The 21,171-nt window shown below is 35.9% G+C and overlaps 1 protein-coding gene across 3 annotated transcripts in view; it reads left to right on the top strand.

Annotated features, from left to right (window-relative positions):
• The window catches only part of MGAT4C (MGAT4 family member C), a 746,802-nt gene that overhangs the window by 499,752 nt on the left and 225,879 nt on the right, over positions 1–21,171 (top strand). For 2 of the 3 annotated variants that reach the window (XM_047743471.1, XM_047743467.1), the window contains exon 1: positions 13,141–13,290. The exons of the other annotated variant lie outside the window; for it this stretch is intronic. The gene's annotated coding sequence lies outside the window, so the exon portion shown is untranslated. Of the gene's footprint in view, positions 1–13,140; positions 13,291–21,171 lie in introns of those variants that run through there. 3 annotated transcript variants of the gene reach the window in all.

Raw genomic sequence — 21,171 nt, 5'->3', positions numbered from 1 at the left:
TGTCTACTTACCCAGGAGAGTTCTTCATGTATTAACCACAGTTATTTTAAATTCTGGGTCTGATAATTCCAACAGCCCTGCTGTATCTGAGTCTGATTTTCATGCTTGCTACGTCTCTTCAAACCGTGTTTTTTGCCTTTTTATGCCTTACGATTTTTCTTGATAACCAGACATGACATACTGGGTGAAAGAACCTGTTGTAAATAATCCTTTAGAAATGTGGTTGTAAGGTGTGGGGGCAAGGGGAAGCCTTCTATAGTCTAAGAATGGATTAGGTCTCAGACTTTTAGTGAGTCTGTGCCTCTTGACTGTGGACTTCACATGTGTTTCTCACTTTCGGGAATTGGTTATTTCCCTCCCCTCAGATCATTAGGCTGTGATAAAACCATCACAGGTTAGGCTCTGGTTAGCTATTTTCTCCAGAGGGCAGACCTTGTTTAGAAGAACAAAATCCTTTGATGTGTTTCAAAATGGTTTCTTTTTCTTTCTCCCTCCCAGAAGAACAACAGATTTTTTTTTTTTTCCCCTCCTGATATTCACTATGAGAACTTGATAGAATTTTAGGAGGTAAAATTCACAAAATGTGATCTCCACCCCTATCCCTGGTGGCTGGGTCCTACTGATATTTTTATCACGCAAACTTGTCCATGCGGAGCCTCCAGCAATCCCTCCGTTACAGTTCAGGTTTTCCTACCCTGACTGGTTCCTGAGGATGTTTCAGTTTGTGGATTTCTGTTCTGTAAGCTGTGATTCATTGTATCTGCTTACTGGTCTCTCTAGGTTTCATTGTATCTGCTTACTGGTCTCTCCAGGTTTGGAGGCAGCAGTTTTCCCCCGAGACCTCAGGTCTCTGATGGATGTAAGAAGAGTTGCTGATTTTTTATTTCGTTTGTTCAGCTTTTCAACTGTTAGGACGGAGTGGCTACATCAAGGTTCTTATAAGCTGGACTAGAAACTAGAAGTTTGATTATTTTTTAAAAAGCTTAGGGGCGCCTAGATGGCTCAGTCAGTTAAACATCCCACTCTTGATTTCAGCTCAGGTCATGATCTCGGAATCGTAAGATCAAACCCTGCATGAAGCTTCACACTCAGCGTAGAGCCTGCCTGGGATTCTCTTCCTCTCCCCTCGTCCCCTCCCTGGCACCCCCCCCCCCCATACGTTCATGCTCCCTCTCTCTAAAATAAATAAATACCTTCCATATAGTATTTTTGCCTTTATTGTCTGCCTTTAGTGTCTCCTACCATTACAAAATAATTATATCACATTTTAAAGCTTAAGTATTTATTAGTATAGAAATAGTAGTATAGGGGTAAATTCTCTTCCTTTAAATAAATTTTAGTTTCCCTCGCCTTAATAAGTACCTCGTTGTTTGTTGCCTTCCTCAGTTTTCTACTACCTTTCTTTAATTTGGACTTAAATGCTCTCAGAAAAATACACCATTTTCTCAATATGTTCAAATACATCAAATAATCTTTTAGTTTTTTTTGTTTTGTTTTGTTTTGTTTTTGTAATTACAGGTTATTAAATGATCCTTCCTAGAGAATGCCATCTTTTTGTTTGAATTTGCACATGATTACTGTCTAGGCCTGAGACTTAACTATCATCCGAAAATTCCCTTTCAACATCATACCTGGAAAATTCCCATGGCGTCTCCCAAGGGTTCTGTCACTTATTTTCCAAACTCACAAACTCACATTTTCCTCTTTCTTGCTTTACCCATTGTTCTCATGGAGCAAATCTGGCAGCAGCTTCCAAAAAACAGTGTGGAAGGTAACATTTTAATGAGTTTGCATGTCTGAAGATGGCCTGACTTATTGCTTCAAACTTAATTGGTAATGTTGATGGGTATAAATTTCTGTTTTGAAAATAACTTTTTAAGTATCCACTGTTCCATTATTTCCTTTCTCAGTTTTGCTAGTGAAAAGTCTGGTGCTACTCTGATTCCTGAATTATTATTATTATTATTTTTTAAGGTAACTATTTTTTTCTCATTTCAGACTTGTAGGACCTTTATCCCTGGTGATTTTACATTTCATGACTATGTGCTTTAATGTGGGTCTTTTTGATTAATTTTATTAGGGCAATCCTGGTTCTTTTTAACATAGGAACATATGTCTCGCCAGGACTTTCACTCCATAAATTACATAAGGCAGAAAAATGACTGTGTCTCTATTTCATGAGGTGTCAATGTTGAGAGGCTTGGGGTCCCAAGGGACTTGTTGCCAATACCATGATTTTACTTTTAAGGTCCTTAGGCATAACTTGTCTGAAGTGAAATATGAGGAACATTTTTTAAAACATTATAAGTAACACTTAACAGAGAATAAGATGAAGTTTTAATTAGAGTAATTTAGCAATCAATGGAAGACTTAGCTCTGTATTAGGGACAACAATGGGGGTGGGAGTAAGTGATTTATTTGAGCATAAAATAATCTTAGTAAGACTAGTGCAGCCTGGCCACAAAAAGGATGGAGTCTAAGCCAATTCTGAGCTCTGCACCATTAGCCGCAACCTGATCCACAGGAAACAGTCATTGGTTGCCTCATTCTGAGATCTAGAATTTGGGGAACGTTTAGGAGCCTGGCAGCAGTCAGAATCTATGCTCTAATGAAGCCTCCGGTAAAAAACGATGCAGCATACTTGTAGTCACATGTCTATTTCCAGCTTCTTCTTTACTGATTCTGAATTCAGGATGGTAGAGTGGTGGGACTATCTCCCTTCTAACATACAGGCTGTTTTGAGCCTCTTTTAGTCAGACAAAAACATATGTGCCAGGAGCAGGTAGCTTCTGGAAGAAGACAAAACAAAACAAAATCATTTCTTGTTATCTCCTACTTAGTGGTTCTTTTCTGGCTTACCCTGGAAATAGCTAGTATATTTTCCACATCTACAGTTTCAAAGACAGACTGACAGAGATGATAGATGAAGATGCCAGTTATATCTCAGAAGTATAAACCACACCCACTTGTCACTCATCTTGACAAAGCATAAGGTTCCTGTAGACTTTGTAGTGATCATTTACCTTTGGTGAGTTCATGGATTAAATTGAATAATGAGCTTCGGCACAATGATCTACCAAGATCCGGTCAAAGGTCATTAATTCATGTTATGTCTCTACAGTGTCCTGAAGCAATGGCTGTAATTTAACCACTTTTTAAAAGATGGCTGGAAAGACACACATTTTCTATTGCAGTGACTGTGGTTTTAGGAGTACACTGTTATTGAATCTGTTCAAATAAGATAAAAATCCCTCCTATCAGCTGATAGCAAAATAGTAAAAATGTACATGAATACACAGGAAATTATTTAACAAAACTTGACAAAATAACAAAGTTAAGGAAAGTTATTCTAATCCTATACTGCCAAAGAGGGGAAAACCCTGAAAAAAAAAAGTGCTGAATTAATGTCAGATTTTAATGAATAGGTTAAAAAAAAAAAAAACCGCTGCTGACAGATCCTCATGAAACAAAGATAAGATGATTGATTTTTAAAGTACATTGTAATGATTTCAAATGTACGGGGAAAGAAACATTATGTATATCCTAGGTATTGTACTATATTAGAAATTTAAAACAATTCTTAGAGGGGCGCCTGGGTGGCTCAGTGGGTTAAAGCCTCTGCCTTCAGCTCAGGTCATGATCCCAGGGTCCTGGGATCGAGCCCCACATTGGGCTCTCTGCTCCGCGGAGAGCCTGCTTCCTCCTCTCTCTCTCTGCTTGCCTCTCTGCCTACTTGTGATATCTGTCAAATAAATAAATAAAATCTTTAAAAAAAAAACAAAACAATTCTTAGAGTTCTTTAAGGTGTCTCTAAATAACTTACCACTAATTGTCAAACAATTATTTAAAAGTTTTTATTATTTATTTAATTATATACACAGAGATAAAATATGTTTGAGACATTATTATTGAGACATTATTATTATTATTATGACATTATTATTATCTTGAGACATTATTGTATTATATATGTATTATGTATGACATTATTGTATTATTGTATTGAGACATTATTGAGACAATAATTCATTATTATTTTTATTGAGACAATATTTTGTCTCATTATTGAGATAATAACAAAAGATAGAATTCTCACCTATTTCTTCAGAAATGCATTATAATCCAGCTTTATTACAGATGATGCTTAACAATGAATTATAAAGACAGGAGTTCCACTATACATTTGAACAATTAAGATAATGCAATCTCAGGGTTTATGAAAGGCTTGGTTTATGAAAATAATTCTATGGAATCATAGAGGCCTATAGAAAAGTTAATTGATTGTTACAGGGTTGGTTTTCACAGGTTCTAGTCCCAAACAAATATAGGTACTGGGACCTTCCATTCCAAACGACCATTACCCATTCAGTGGTCTTGTATGTATCTTTTGAAAAGGAGAGTGTCAAAACAGCAGTTTTATTTTATTTTATTTTATTTTTTCAGTGTTCCAAGATTCATTGTTTATGCACCACACCCACTGCTCCATGCAATACGTGCCCTCCACAATACCCACCACCAGGCTCACCCAACCCCCCACCTCCCTCCCCTCCAAAATTTGTTTCTCAGAGTCCACAGTCTCTCATGGTTTGTTTCTCAGAGTCCACAGTCTCTCATGGTTTGTCTCCCCCTCCAATTTCCCCCCGCTCACTTCTCCTCTCCATCTCCCCATGTCCTCCATATTATGCCTTATGCTCCACAAGTAAGTGAAACCATTTGCTAATTGACTCTCTGCTTGACTTATTTTACTCAGCATAATTTCCTCCAGTCCCATCGATGTTGATATAAAAGTTGGGTATTCATCTTTTCTGATGGAGGCATAATATTCCATAGTATATATGGACCACATCTTCTTTATCCATTTGTCCATTGAAGGGCATCTTGGCTCTTTCCACAGCTTAGCGATTGTGGCCATTGCTGCTATGAATACTGGGGATACAAAATACAGGACATTTTGAGTAAAGCTCAGTGCTGTCATGTGTCAAGAGAGGGCATCACTTGTGCAGGAGGAATCTTACATTAGACATGGACAGATCTGACAATGCTGTCTTGGTAGAGCAGGGCCCTACAGCACCAGCACTCAGTGCTTAGTTTCTGAATGTTGGACAGGCTCCTCTTCACATCAGTCCCCTGCTTGTAGTTCTTTCGTCTTCCCCAGCCTCCTCTCATCATGCTCCATCACACTTTTCTCCTCAGACCCAACCTCCGAGCAGATGATGTCCATCTCTTCACCTTGGGGATGCAGAACTGTGTGGATTTTCCTTTATTCATTCTCGGAAGTATTGTCTGACATACAAACTGTGCCCTAATTTTCTTCACAGACCCATCTTCAGATTTTTAAGATCACTGTTTACTTCTTTCAATGAAATGTAACATCGCACATGAAAACCTTTGGCTCGCATATTCATTCTGGCAACGATTTTTGGAAAAAATCATTTCAGCAATGATTTTTAAGCCCAGTTACAGAAAGAATCATTTAAGGAGGAACATACACCAGTGTCAACCACCCCCCATACTCAGATATTCTCATGCAAGCAGTTGGATTGAAGCTTGTCTTAACCCATTTGGGCTTCTCTAACAATAATACCACAAAGTAAGTAGTTTATAAACAATAAAAATTATTTTCTCACAGTTCTGGGGGCTAGGAAACCCAAGATTGAACTTCCTGGTGAGAACAAACTTCCTAGTTCCTATATGACCATCTTTTTGCTGTAAACTTAAATGGCATGAGGAGTGAGGTACCTTTCTGGAGTCTCCCTTATTATAAGGGCACTACTCCCAGTTATAGGGCTCCATCCTTATGATCTAACCACTTTCCAAAGGCTTCGCCTTCTAATATCATCACATTGGTAATAAGGTTTCAACATAAACTGCTGTTGAGGAGAGGCACCTGGGTGGCTCAGTTCTGGTCATGGGCCTTCAGGTCGGGTCATGATCCCAGGATCCTGGGATGGAGCCCTTAGTCGGGCTCCCTGCTTGGCGGGGATCCTGCTTCTCCCTCTTTCTTTGCCTGCCGCTCCCCCTGCTTGTGCTCTCTCTCTCACTCTCTCTCTCTGTTAAATAAATAAATCTTTAAAAAAATTGGTGTCAGTAGAGAACAAATATTTAATCTATAGGAGGGCTCTATATTCTATATCATGGCATTTCCCAGTTGAAATTTAAATGAGCAGCTATGATTGCAAAATACTACTAGAGCAAATCTAGGAGCCCTTTAGAAAGTCTTGACATTGGAGTGCCTGGGTGGCTCAGTGGGTTAAACCTCTGCCTTTGGCTTATCATGATCTCAGGGTCCTGAGATTGGGCCCCGCATGGGTTCTTTGCTCAGTGGGGAGTCTGCTTCCCCCTCTCCTGCCTGCTTCTCTGCCTACTTGTGGTATCTCTCTCTCTGCTGAATAAATATATAAAATCTTTTAAAAATTAAAAAAAAAGAAAGAAAATCTTGACATTGACCAGTTTTGGAATCTGTTGCAAACAAAAACAAAAGCAAAAACAAAACAAATTAGATAGTATAAAATATTTTGCATAGTACTTAGGGCAAAGTAAACACTCAGGTTAGTGGTGATGATGATGATATTTTTCTCTTTTACTGTTGTCATAATCCTAATCCTCCTTGTGGTAATGTGGATTTCTGTTTGATTTGAAGTCTCCTACTACAAAGCTGTAACATGGCAAAGTGCTGTACAATGATTAGCAATCTGTTTCTCAGCTTCTTCATATGTAAATATCCCAATGTGTGAAGAAATGTTTTGAGCACAGTGGGTTTCACATGAATAAGCCCTTTCTCTTGTCAAATGTAAGGTAGTTGTGTTCAAAAGTTCCTCATCAAAATCTAAACTTTGTTTGGAACAATGTGTTTTTCCATACTTGTCAAGATGGAGGTAGTAGGCCTTGATTTGATCTAATTTGAGCAACATGAGGGAAAAAAAACAAGGGAGTTAAAGTGAAAGAAAAAAAGCTCATGAGTTGAAGTCATGAAATTTACAGCAGGGTAAAACCAACATATATTTATAAGAAAGCAAGTGAGTTATCATTGGTTAAGAAATAATATGAAAACACAGAAAATATAGTTGTTCAGAGAACACAGTGAGAAACACACCCACTGGTCTTTAGGTCTCTTACAGACCTTAACAATGATGCTCAAAGGGAATCTAATAAAGTAAATTAGAGTATATATTAAATTGAGATACTTCCATGATAAGCTAGTGTTTTCAGTTTGCATCTCAAAACAGTGTGCTGAATCACTAACACCGCATGAGTTTTTCACCTTCGGGTCTGAGAATTCCTATTTCTTTAACATAGAAGAGAGGAGACCTTTCTTCATTCTTATTTAGTCATTTCCCTATTCTCTAGGGTGAAATTTACTGACACATAAACATAGTTAACCATCCTGAGGATATTTATTCTCAGAAAAGAAAAGTGATATGGCCTAATAATTCTAAGCATTTTCAAAATTTTATCTGCACAGGAAACAGAAATAAAGATAATACACTGAAGCTGCCACACAGTAGATTGATGGTAAACATAAAGAAAAATATTGACAGTGGAGAAGATGAAGTATAAAAAAGGAATACAAGCAAGGTCAATAAATAAATATTCTTATCAGATTTGGTTATGCCTAGAATTTAGTAGATGGGAAATATAATTCTCAGGTATCAGTTATCACGGATTCACCGTCTCGGTTATTTTGAACAGTCTGTACTTCTTTAAAAACAATATGAAAGTCTTTACAAAGAAATGAAATGAAGACAAAGACAAAGAAATGAAATCATTTCTTATAAATAGATTGACCTCTGACATAAGTTTGGGTTGAAGCATTTGGCAGTGTGTTAGCAAAAGGTAATGTTTTGAAGTCATACATTTTAAGATGATTTAAATAATTCCTATTTTAATAGGTTTTGATAATTTCACTTAATCACTTACTCATCTTAAACTGAAAAGTTGCCTAAGATGAGCATTTGCACATGTAAGTTCCTTATATACCTTACATACTGTGTTTCTTTAAATAATAATCATAATAAGGATAAAGTAGTGTATTAAGAGTGTTAGTGGTACAAACAGAGCTGCCATCTTGTGGATAACACGACAATCGGTCAGTTATTGGGGATTCAAGGCTTGTAAAATTCTATATTCTAATATTTCTGACTGTTCAGAGTTAGTAACAATGTTCACAAGAGTTTAAAAGCTGTTTAAATTCCTAAGCCCTGCCTATGAAATTATCACCTGAAGGACATATTTATTTCTTCTGAAGTTAGTATTAACCTAAACCTTATTAATATGTAGGTTGAGAAACATTGGAGGATGGTTTCTCCAGTTTAATTAGCCTCTAGTGCTGATTTGTTTTGATAATATAAATAATTAGTTTAACCACAAAATTGATGTAACAGAAATAATTGTCAGGCAATTAAATACTGCAAAGATTTCAGCTCCTGGGAACTATATAGTAGGTAAGTATAGTAATAAAACTGAGATGTACTTGGCTTGATCTATAAAACATCTACTTGATTTGTTAAAAGTATTTTTATGGATTCCATCTTCTTCATATCAGAAAAAATTCACAAATAAAAATTTACTCAGAATCAAGCCCAGATTAATTCCTGTAGTTATTTTCCCCTTATATTAAGCTTTTACATGGTTTTAAAGTTGAAATATTTTTCTGTTCTCTGGAACTCATAATTGCTAGTTGGCCATTTTGGTTGGAAGAATGTAATAAATAATGAGAGAATGTAGGTAAATTCATTGAGATAAAATATTGTCTTTTTTTAAATTTTCCCTTTTCATTAAGTTTATTTTTTTAAATCCTGAAACAAATGTACTTTATTTCTCCACATGTATATAAGAAATAGTATATTCAAAAAAATGACACTATCTTTTTATTTTTCTTGCAGTTCCTTTATGTTTCAACATTTTTACACTTAGAATATTTTCTTTTTTTACATCATGTAATCAAGTTAGATTTCTTACTAATACTATTTATGATTCTAGTAAGGATTTTCTGTCTTATTATCAATGTTCATATCACATATTCACTATCTTATTTTTGGCTTTAAACCAGATGCATATGCAAACTGATGTTCAAACACTAAGCCTTTACAAAAGGACATACTACAAATAAATCACTGAAAGGCCTGGCCTTTAATATCTCTGCTCTTCCTAAAGAAACACTACCAAATTCTTACTAAAACTTCATAACTTCTACTCATCATTAATTTCAGATGATTAATGCCCATCATAAAGAAATAGGATTTTCCTGTTCTTACTTATAATATACTATACTAGAGTGAATACACTGATTTCCAAAGATATGTGCTATGTTTATCTGAAACTTTCTTGAGTACATAGATATAATTATGTAAAATGAAAATATAAATTCTGTCTTAACAGATTGCAATGAAATTTGAAATTGACTTACTTCATAGTGTAAGATTATAATAAACCAGCATTAATATAAAATATTTCTACTAGATTTTCCTTCTTTCCTATTCATTCTCTAAAGAATTAAATTATATTCCATTAATTTTCCTATTTTGTATACAATTCAAGTATTTATGCTTTTATATTTAATAAGTAAACTCCCTAAAAATTTTACTGATGCTTTGATTAATCTTGATCATGTGTAATATGAAATTTATATTCTTAAAAAAATCTTATTTACCTATTTTAGTAATGCAAAACTAGATCCCTTTACAAAGGTATTAGGTTATTAATGAATCATGTGAAGGATGTGGGTATTTGATACAAATACCTACAGAGCGATAAGACTGTTTTTATTTCCCAGAATTCATGGTATCCTTTATCTATGTGGAATAGTAGCACCCAAACAAATGAAAAACAAAGTAAGAAAATGTATGGGGCACCTGCGTGACTCAGTCAACTACGGGTCTGCCTTTGGGTAAGGTCATGTTCCCAGTGTCCTGGGATCGAGTCCCGCATCAGGCTCCTTGCTCATTGGGGAGCCTGTTTCTCCCTCTTCCTCTGCCTGCTGTTTCCCCTGCCTATGCTCTCTCTCTTTCTCTCTCTGTCAAATAAATAAATAAAATCTAAGGGGGAAAAAAGAAAAGTTACAATCTGTTTATTAAAAGAGCCAGAATATACATTTATCTTAAAATTGGTATGTGTGTGTGGGAGGGTGTGTGTGTATACACACACGCGCGCACACACACACACACACGCTTTCTATATGCAACAGAATGTACTCTAACTTTGCTATTTATCTATCTCTGTTATTAAATATTTATATTATTAAAATTTTATTTGATGTATGAAATGGAGGAGCATATTTTATTTCATAAATAATTATTTTCTCCATGACATATCTTCTTAGCAATTACAATGTCTTAGCTTTATCATTTGTCTACCAGAAATACAGTTGACATTCCCATTGTCCAAATTCATCTTTCTGATCTGTAATTCAATTTTATGTCACTTTGCATGGCAATGAATCTTTTTTTATACACATTTCCATCTAAACTCCCATGTTTTTAGGCAGAAATAAATGAACAGTGTCTTTCATGTTGGCTCCAAGTAATCTTGACAAATTGTCTTCTTGAATCAAGATTCTTGCACTTGACTAAGATGATTAAATTCTGAATAATATTGGAGGGGCAATACCTTTAAAAAAAGACAACTGAGGGGCACCTGGCTAGCTCAGTTAGTAGAGCATGCAGCTCTTCATCTTGGGTTCGTGAGTTCAAGCCCATGCTGAATGTAATACTTACTTAAAAAAAATAATAATAATAAGCTACAGGGGGCGCCTGGGTGGCTCAGTGGGTTAAAGCCTCTGCCTTCAGCTCGGGTCATGATCCTAGGGTCCTGGGATCAAGCCTAGCATCTGGCTTTCTGCTCAGCAGGGAGCCTGCTTCCCCCCTCTCTCTGCCTGCCTCTCTGCCTACTGTGATCTCTATCAAATAAATAAATAAAATCTTAAAAACAATAAGCTACAAACATTAAAAAAGAAGAAGAAAGACCACTGAGTCAGTGTTATAAGCAATTTACAAAACAAAAGTCGATTTACAACATTACTCTCTACTTGAAATTTTAAAGGTCTAGGGTAATATTTCTTACTTTGTTATTTTGAAGACACTAAATTGGTTCCTCACTTTAATTACCCAAATGCTTTTAAAATGAATATATCTGATATTTCGCATAACAATATTTTTACATAATGTTTCGTACATTGCCTTATTTAATCCCTATGTCAACCTATTTATTTATTTATTTATTTATTTATTTATTTATTTATTTGACAGATCACAAGCAGGCAGAAGGGGGCGGGGAGCAGGCTCCCCACCAAGCAGAGAGCCCCATGCTGGGCTCGATCCCAGAACCCTGGGAGGCAGAGGCTCAACCCACTGAGCCACCCAGGTGCCCCCCTACATCAACTTTTTAAAAAGATTTTATTTATTTGTCAGAGATAGAGAGATCAGAGAGAGAGCACGCGCAGAGGGAGCGGCAGGCAGAGGGAGAAGCAGGCTCCCCGCTGAGCAAGGAGCCTGAGGTGGGACTCGATTCCAGGACCCCGAGATCATCCTGAGCCAAAGGCAGACGCTTAACCAACTGACCCACCCCGGTCTCCCCCATATCAACTTTTTTAAAAATCTTTTTTGCGATAGGTAGCATTATCACTCTCATTCTATACATGAAAGTTTTTAATGTTCTGAGGTTCACAGATAGTGAATGATGGAGCAAAAATTTGGAGGCCGGATCTTTGGAGCCCAAATCTAAAACTCTTGCCCTGGCGTCCCACATACTAACTTGCTACAGAGATTATTTGAACAATGAAACCAACAGTCATGAAATCCAGAACTTTAGAGGAAATCTTGAATGGATGTTCCCTAAAAGCTTACTTTCATGTATTTTCAACTTTTAGGACTCTCACTGAGCCATACAATAAAAGTAATTTTTTGTTATCGGAAATACGAAATAGTTGTCACAACACTTTGCCCTGAATCCGTTATTCCACAAGGACATGAATCAGCATAAAGGTGTATCAGGGTACTGTTGGTGACCTTCCTTTCCCTAAAGGTGGGAATGGATGAAATGAATTTCTCTCACTGTCTCTCCAGGTGGTTGTACTGTTTGCATGCTGAGCTGCACAGCTTTCAAAGGGCTTGCCCTGGGATACAACTGGGCTGGATTTAGAAGGAGCCGGTCATTGAATAGCTCTGGTAATTCTTGCATCTCACAGTTATGCAGCTGACAGCTCCTTTGGTGGAGAAAGCTTGGATATATTTCAAGGTGATGGTAGTTTCGTCCCTCTGGCAGCAAACTGCTGCAGCCAGCTTAGCCCATTATCCTCCTCTCCCACTGGATTTAAGCCTGGGGAGAAGTCTGGGGCTTTTGTCAGGATAGAGAGGAAGGGATGGATAATTATTCCCTGTTTGTGCTCAAAGAGAAGAGCATTATATTACAAAGTAGCCTTCAGTTACTGAAATGGGCTTGTCTATAATTCTAGTGACTTATAAATTAGTCTTTGTAAAAACCAATATTTACTATTATTATTTTAGTGGTGTTACGCTTTTAATATCTCTTAGTTTAAGCTTTATTACACAAAACTTTTGAGATACTACTTAACATTCAGAGGGTAAAATGCACCTCTATCCTCCTACTTTTTATTTTTTATTAGAACACTTAAAAATACAGACAGCTGCTCTGTCCAAGTTGAAAGCTCCACTGTACAGTTGTCTATAGTATAATTTTTCTCAACTTGACTCTCTTAATCTCACAGGGTAGTTCTGCAAAATAAATGCAAAGTAATTACAAAATTTAGATTTCCAGATATTATGATTGCATAAATCTTTTCCTTTAATGTCTATTCTGGGAAATACCTTTTATAAATAACTGCTATTTAATAAACATATTTAAAAAATAAGATTCCCCCAGATCCTAACTAATTAATTATGTAAATTGGTCCTAGCATATTTGAGGGGCAGTATTTCCAGTTTGCTATCCTCCAGTAGCTCAACATCACTCTCATTCCCCTTTCAGCCAAAATTATAGTCAGAGATGAGCATTTCAATTTGCAGCTGACAGTTTAGGGTTAAGATATGATTCCAGGTAACAGAAGCCAATGAGAGTACACCCAGTTGATGTTTGTGACATCATCTTCCAGTCGGAGTACATAGAACAGCTGAGGTAGCGTTCAGTTTCAGCCCCAGTGCCATTATGATGGATGTTTACATCTCTTCATTGAGAGCCAATTATCCCGCTTTTGTGTGAGGCCCAAGGATCACTCCTGCTGCCAGGCTGCACAGAGCCCTGTTGGATGTAGCTGAACGAATTGTTTTCCCGTCTCTGGTAAGAGCCTTTTCTGTTTTACCTTCTCTTTCAAAATAAAGGTAGCTGAGTTTAACAGAGGAAACAGTGTAAGAAACTGGTGTCAGGGTCGAACAGGATTACCAGCCGGTAAGCTTTTAATCAGAGCAGTGTTTAGCATTATTAACAGGCAATGTGGGTTTAGCAAAATGAATTGAAAAAGAGCATGCGAACGTTTACCTGGCAAACTCATTTGCAGTAGAAAATGAATGGCAGGTAAAGTCAGCTTTTCTTTAGAAAAGGAAAGTAACTGCTGTTTTAGGATCATTATTTTGAATGTGTGTGTTTTTTTTAAAGACATGTGAATATGTATACCACTCTGCTCCATTTCTTTATATTTTGCTATTAGTAGCAAAGAGTAGAAATGGTCAGCCCCAAGTAGTGTTGCTATAAATTTAAAATGAGTCAAAGTTTCTAATTGTTAAATGGTAGTTCTTTGGGACAGTTTTCCAAAGTTGTATCTATACAGAAAAAAAAATTTTTTTTTTTTTTTTCACCAAGTGAGCAAAGGCTTTAGCTTCTGAAATGAAGTTGTAGTACTTTGTACTGACATTTACCATTTTTAATCTAAGGAAATGATAACAGCAAATTGTTTTAAGGAACGGTGTGGGGATTTTTTTTTTCTGGAATTAAGAGATGTTAAAATCATTTATTGCACTAAGTGCTTTTGAATGCATAGAAAAATACTGTTTATGTATTTGTAGAATATCTAAACTCTAAAACTAAAGCTTTCAATTAACTAATCATTTATTAGTAGTGATACTTACCCCTGAGGATCCTTACACTATTATAGCAAAACAATATATTTACAGCTGTTGAATTGCTGTGGATCTAGGAGATTGATTCTGACAGGGATCCTGAAAAATCAGATACAATAAAAGCTTTTAATTGATGGAAGATAAGATGTGCACATGCTACCAAATGAAGAATTCAAAAACACTTCAAACTCCTCAACTATTGTTTATCATCACAGTACAAAGTAGCAGACTGTCGTTATTTTGAAGTTGAAGGCAGTTATTTATGAAACAAAGACCCAGGAAATTGTAAATAACTGATATTTAATTTAACCTCTTATCATAATAGCATCACCATCTCTTCTAAGGTAATAAAACTTTTGACTAATGACTTATCCATCAGGCTTCAATAGGCTCATGTTTTTCAGATGGACTTTTACTCTACTTTAACACAGAATATTTTCTGCCTGTGCAAACCAGTAATTTGGATAATTAGAAATCAGGGCTTAGAGGGGCTTGAGTTATACCTACAGACAGCAGAGATTTCTCAGCTCTGTCACACTTCTGCATCTTCTGCTAGCCCAGTCCTGTTTGGCAGGGCTTGACATGACTGTCGTTCGACTTGTCTCTTTCAGTCAATTCAGGTCTGAACAAAACTGAGTTGATAGGAAGTGTCAGATGTGTGTATTAATGGAATCTAAAGAATGGAGGTCGTTGTTTCAGACAGAACTGTACCTCATCCACCAAACCCCAAAAGCTTACAAATATGCCCCTGGAGTTAATTTTTCACAGGGAGACTTAGGTTGATTATTCTGTGAATTTCAAAATCTAAGTGTGGGAATCCCAAAGTTTTGATAATGTGAATGGGAAAGCATAATGATTCACCACTTTGAAATAAATTTTCCCCCTTTGAGTACTTTAAATTGGAGTTGAATAACCCAAAGGTATTGACTGTCATTTTCACAGGTAATCAATCTTGACTAAGGGAAAACATTTGTTTCTCAACAATTAATTCTCTAAAAATCTATTTATTTCATTCTGTCAACAACGAAGAAAATCTTACTCAGCCAGTGAACAGTCTAAACATTTAAAATTGTGTATTCTGCTGAATCCTTCCCTCAGTGTTAGTGTCTCTGATGACACATGTACCGCTTTGGTAGTTAGAATTGCTCATTTCCTTGTTTTCCTCTGAATGACTTTGTACGACATGGATGTACATGATATGATAGACCTGGCTGGTTCACTTTCTTGACAGAAAGGATTGTTTTTCATTTTATATTTTTAAAAGGAGGAGATCAGTGGGATCATAACCATTCCCCATGCCACAAACTCCCTGGAAAGAATGAAAAATGCATGAAGGTATATGAACTGCTCTGTTCCTTGCATCCTTTTTAACACATATGGCTTTTGTCTGAGTTAAGTAATCATCTTTTTTTTTTTTCTTTTCCATTTTTCTTTTCTATATTATCTTATCCAGTTCTTTGTGTGTGGTGGATCAAGTTAAATGTTACTAAGTGCCAGGTTTTACAGGTCTGGAGATGGAAACACTGCACAGGGATAGAAAGATGCTTATTACCTCTTCTTAAGTTCTCTGCATTTCCCAGAGGCTGAAGCAGTTATATATAATGTTTCTTTTTGAAAATAGTTCTTCAAATCCTATTATTACCTGTTCCAAAATAATACTTTTTTTTTTCACCTCTTGTGTACCTTAATGCTCTCCTAGAAATTAGTTTATTTAAGCAACTTCATTAGCTTCTTTTAATTATGGAATACATGGATACCATTTAGGTTTCTACTTTCTTACCTGAAGTACTTGGACATGTCACAAATTCTTTGCTTGCCTTAGAAGTTCTGAACTTTCATGGCCAACTTTTTAGTGAAGACAAAAATATAGTAACCATTTGTCATCTTAGCTTGGATTTATATTAATATGAAAATGCTTGGATATTTAGGTGTATATCTTGTGTACATAAACAGGTTCATATATACTTTAAAATTTAAAAAGTGTGAGCGGCGCCTGGGTGGCTCAGTGGGTTAAGCCGCTGCCTTCGGCTCAGGTCATGATCTCGAAGTCCTGGGATCGAGTCCCACATTGGGCTCTCTGCTCAGCAGGGAGCCTGCTTCCTCCTGTCTCTCTGCCTGCCTCTCTGCCTGCTTGTGATCTCTCTCTGTCAAATAAATAAATAAAATCTTTAAAAAAAATTTTTTTTAAAGTGTTTTCATGGACATAATATTATTCACTCTCAACAAACAGTACATAGCCTACACCATCAGTAAATGGAACATTCATGAGTCAGAAAATGTTTTTCAAATTTCAATGCCCCCAATCAATTAATCAATCAACCTTCCTCTCTTTCTTCCTTCTTCCCTCCAAATACCTGAATACTTATGATTTTTTTTTTTTGACTACTCTTTGTCAAGCTCTCATCTAGGTTCTTGGGATTTATTTATAACTGAGCCATATAAAAGATCTTATTTTGTGAATATTACATTATTTTCTTTATCTGGGAGACTCTCATCTTTAAATTACTAAAAATATAGAATGTATTTCAGGGTGTGGCAAATAAAACAGAGAACTTACTAATAAATAAGAAACATGAGTTAAGAGATGTATTTATTTGCATATCTTGTGTTTCCATGAGTCTTTAAGTTCTCAGGTATATTCTAACCTAAAATAAAATTGTAAATACTTTACATTTGGGTATTATGAAAATTTCTATCAATTATTTTATAACTCTTATTTGATTCTGAATGTGATTCCTGCTACTTTACAGAAAATAAAATGCTTACCTTGAAATGGATTGCAAAAAATCATTTTGGGACAAAATTTACCTTGTATCGAATGTAGTGTACATTCGAGGAATCTAGCTTTATATTTATCCTCTATCTTCTATAAAGTCCTTGATAGTCATAATGCATTGAGTTTACAGTTGCTTGGTTTTAGGGTGGGTTTTGGTAGGATATAAATAGGATGAGTGAAAAACAGTTGATTTTTATTTTCTTTTAATTAAAATACTTAACAATATTTTCCAAATGACAACAATTTGAGTTTGAATAAAGCAAATGAGATAATCTGGCATTTAACACCATTTTTTTCAGTAGTTTGGCACTTCCTAGAATAGTTGAATTAAAAGTGATATTTACTACCCATTGAATTTATTTACAGAGGTCCAATGATTTAAAAGGGAAAATAAAACAGAAGAAGAATAGCCTGAAATCTAACCTCCTCAGGGAAAATCAATCTGTACATAGAACCTATCAGTTGAAGATAAACCATTTTAGATGGTATCATTTAATTAGCCAGGGAGGAATCTATCTAGTGACATACATATAAATTGTGGAACAATTCAAAGTTGCTTGCACACACTTGATCTGGCACAAAATATTTTACTTTTCTAATATTGCATAATAATCACATTATATCCCTGGACTTAGTCCCTTTACTAATGACCATTTGAAATGTGCAGAATGAGGATGTAAATTTAGAATGCAATAATTAAGCATATGAATTAGCGAAATTCAAGGGAAATTAAGCTGTGGACACTGTGCCAAAAAGTTTTACAAGATACTAAGCCTTGAATTTAACTAATTCTACCTTATACTATTCCAGAATTAATTTGGTAAGTTTGTGATAAAGTATAAACTAACATCAAGACTGCATTTTTTAAACGCACACTTCTACCAAAAGCAGATTGGTTATTCTGTGATACTGATTTCATGACAAGGAACAGACAAGACAGCTTGGTCACAGTCTTCATTTAGAAGTGACTCTCTACCTCTGTGCCATGACATACTATAAAACTCTCAGAGGTGTACCATAGCGTTTGAATCAATATGAAAAAAATGTAATTTTGCTAAAACAGAGCATGTGTATTGGTACTGCCAAATCAGATGAAATACTGAGCTGGGTGAAATTTATAATGGGTAGAGCATGATAAAATCTGCTGTGATTGGTAGTCCTGGTGTAAAGTTAAGTTCTAACAACTTTTCCCACTTTAAGTGTGTAAGACTATGATCGGAAGAGCAACACTGCTACTCTGTAGAGCAACGAATACCAGATGCTTTCAAAGACACTCTTTCCTTCGATGTTTTGCTTGTTTGTTTGTTTACCTGCACTGTGGGAAGAATATGGTTTCTGAGACCAGATTACCTGAGTTCAGTTTCTTGTCCCACTGTTTTCAGGCCTTAATTTCTTCATTTAAAAACTGGGAGAAAGAAAAGCAGCTCCCTCATAGGTTTTTTTTTTGTGAAAATTTCATGAGCTAATCTTGGAAATACTGAGAACAGTGTCTGGCATATAGTAATTTCTCAGATACTGGCTCAGTATTGTGTGTGTGTGTGTGTGTGCTTGTGTGCGTGTGTGTGTGCATGTGCATGTGTGTGTGTGTGTGTGTGTTTTATTTGACTCAGGAGTTTCACTGAAAACCAACATTTAAAAACAGAGAAACTTTGGTATGGCACAAACACAATATCTTTGGGAACCAATCATATTAATTACTCTTTAAAATTTGACACTGACCAAGAGACTTTAGTACTAGATAGAACCTTATCACTTACCGCATATAAGATGTCTGATGTCTGATACGTCCTAGACTTCACATTTTTTTATGTGAAAAATGAATTAAATTAAAAGTTGGTTAGGGGCGCCTGGGTGGCTCAGTGGGTTGAGCCGCTGCCTTCGGCTCAGGTCATGATCCCAGGTCCTGGGTTCGAGTCCCACATCGGGCTTTCTGCTCGGCAGGGAGCCTGCTTCCTCCTCTCTCTCTGCCTGCCTCTCTGCCTACTTGTGATTTCTCTCTGTCAAATAAATAAATAAAATCTTTAAAAAAAAAAAAGTTGGTTAAACCCACTTTTAGGAGTACTTTCAAATTTTAAAATTATAGGGCATGGGCTATCTTCACATAAAAAGTGTACACCTGTATCTGTAATACATATATATACATAAATACATGTCTAATTCAAATGAAAAGTCCAATAGCTTTATTTTTACGTTTTACTCTATTTCAATGTCATTATTTTTTATTCCATTATTTTGTATGAGTTGATGTGAATTTGAAACTCGTAGTTTTAAAATAGTTATACATTCTCATGCATGTAGAGATCAACATTTTCAGGCTTTCCAACAACTAGCTCATTGCCGACATGGGTGAGGAAGTGGTTATAGAATTGGACTAAAGTCCTTCTCTAGCTAATGCTGTTCTGTATCCCTAACATATACTGAAAGGTAAAAAAGAGTGTTTTGATTTTTAAAACTTGTGTGTGTGTGTGTGTGTGTGTGTGGTTTGTTTTGTTTTGTTTTAATCAAGCATCTACCACATGCCCAACCTTACATCAAGAGAGATACAAATAGAAAAGGATAAATTAGTCTTTTCTCCACAGTTTATAGTCTCATAGAATCAAGCTGTTAACATATGTGTAAAACATAAAAGAACAACCCAATTGTTTTACTAAAGTATTTTTCTCTTTACTTCTAAATTCCATAAATTATTTAAAACATAGGCACATAGTTATTAGTACTTAGGACATGCCAGCAATGAATAAACCCCAGTGCTGGTCTCAAAGTGTTCATGGTCTAGAGGCCAACACAAACTTGAACATAAATAATTAGAATACGTTGTGATAAGTCTTGTATTAGAGGAAAGCACAGAATGTAGAGGGAACATAGACAAGGATTGACTTATTCTACCAGTAAAAATGAGAAAGTTATCCTAATGTAGCTGTAATATAGCTGAGCTTTTTAAAATGGGTAGGGAATTTCCCAGGTGTAGAACAGTAAAAGATATTTTAGGCAGAGGTGCTTCCGTTAAGTATAAAGTCAAAATGGGAGGAGAAAGCACAGTGTATTCAGGTAAGCCCAATGTTTAATATGACTGGAGGCAGGGATGAGGGGGAACTAAAATGAACACCAAATATCAGAACAGATGCTGGTTGTAAAGAACCAGTAGGGACAACCTGGTCCTAACTGCATAACTATAAGCCTTGGATAGAAGGTTAAATTGAGGCTTTTTTTCTAAATTTAAATACTGTGGAAGACATGTGATTAGATACATCACTGTGATTTTGAGTAAATGTGAAATGCTTTTTAAAAGAAATAGGAAACAAGATTACCTAAGACTATTTAAAGCAGTTTGACCCATCAAAGGAGAAAGAAGGCCAAGAAAATTCACTTCATTAAATTTCAAATAGTGTTAAATTCCCCATTCTAATCATTTATTTTAAATGATGGATAATATTCAATGAGGTGACTAATTACTCAAGGATACAGAAGAGAATCACACATGACAGAACTGAGCAGAATATCAGAGTTGGGGAAAGAGTCTTTGAGGAGGTAATGATTCACTTTTGATGATCTTGACCAGACCTCAGCTAAAGAATAGGAAATATTTATTCCTGAATGACCTAATGTTTCAGTGTTGGGGTAGGATCTGCTGGAAGATCCAGGTGATTGAACGCCTTCCTTAAAAGATGATTCCATTCATTGTAGTTATTTTTTTTTTTTAGATTTTACTTATTTATTTGACAGAGAGAGAGAGATCACAAGTAGGCAGAGAGGCAGGCAGAGAAAGAGGGAGAAGTAGGCTCCCCGCTGAACAGGGAGCCCGATGTGGGGCTCGATCCCAGGACCCTGAGATCATTTCCTGAGCTGAAGGCAGAGGCTTAACCCGCTGAGCTACCCAGGTGCCCCATTGTAGTTATTTTTTAAATTGTTTGAACATTATATAGAAGCTATTTACTTAAAAACTATTTCAAAAGAAAAATGAAGCACCATTCCATTCCCTTCTTGCTATACTTTAGGTGGAATGTGATATATGTAAAACACAAATTAGTAATGGGGGAATGAAGGAGAGAAAGAAGTACTGAGCATTAAAAAAGACTACACTAATTAGTTTCACAGTAGTCCCATAAGACTGCCCCAAAACCTGTTATTCTAAGTTTATTCATTTATATAATAATGGTGAGTATCCAGTATGGAGAAAGAGATTACATCCAGTGGGAGCATAATTAGATTTTCTCTATAGCCTCCCACACTTACAATGCTATGGGAACTCTGGTAGGTGATGGAGATACAGAGATAAGTTTGGTGTTCATGTTCAATCTGGAATATGGGTGCCATGGTGGGACACCAGAG

Source organism: Lutra lutra, chromosome 8 (assembly GCF_902655055.1).
Source record: "Lutra lutra chromosome 8, mLutLut1.2, whole genome shotgun sequence".
Classification (NCBI taxonomy): Eukaryota; Metazoa; Chordata; class Mammalia; order Carnivora; family Mustelidae; genus Lutra; species Lutra lutra.
The sequence above is the reverse complement of the archived record's forward strand: the minus strand, read 5'-3'. Positions and strand labels throughout refer to the sequence as shown.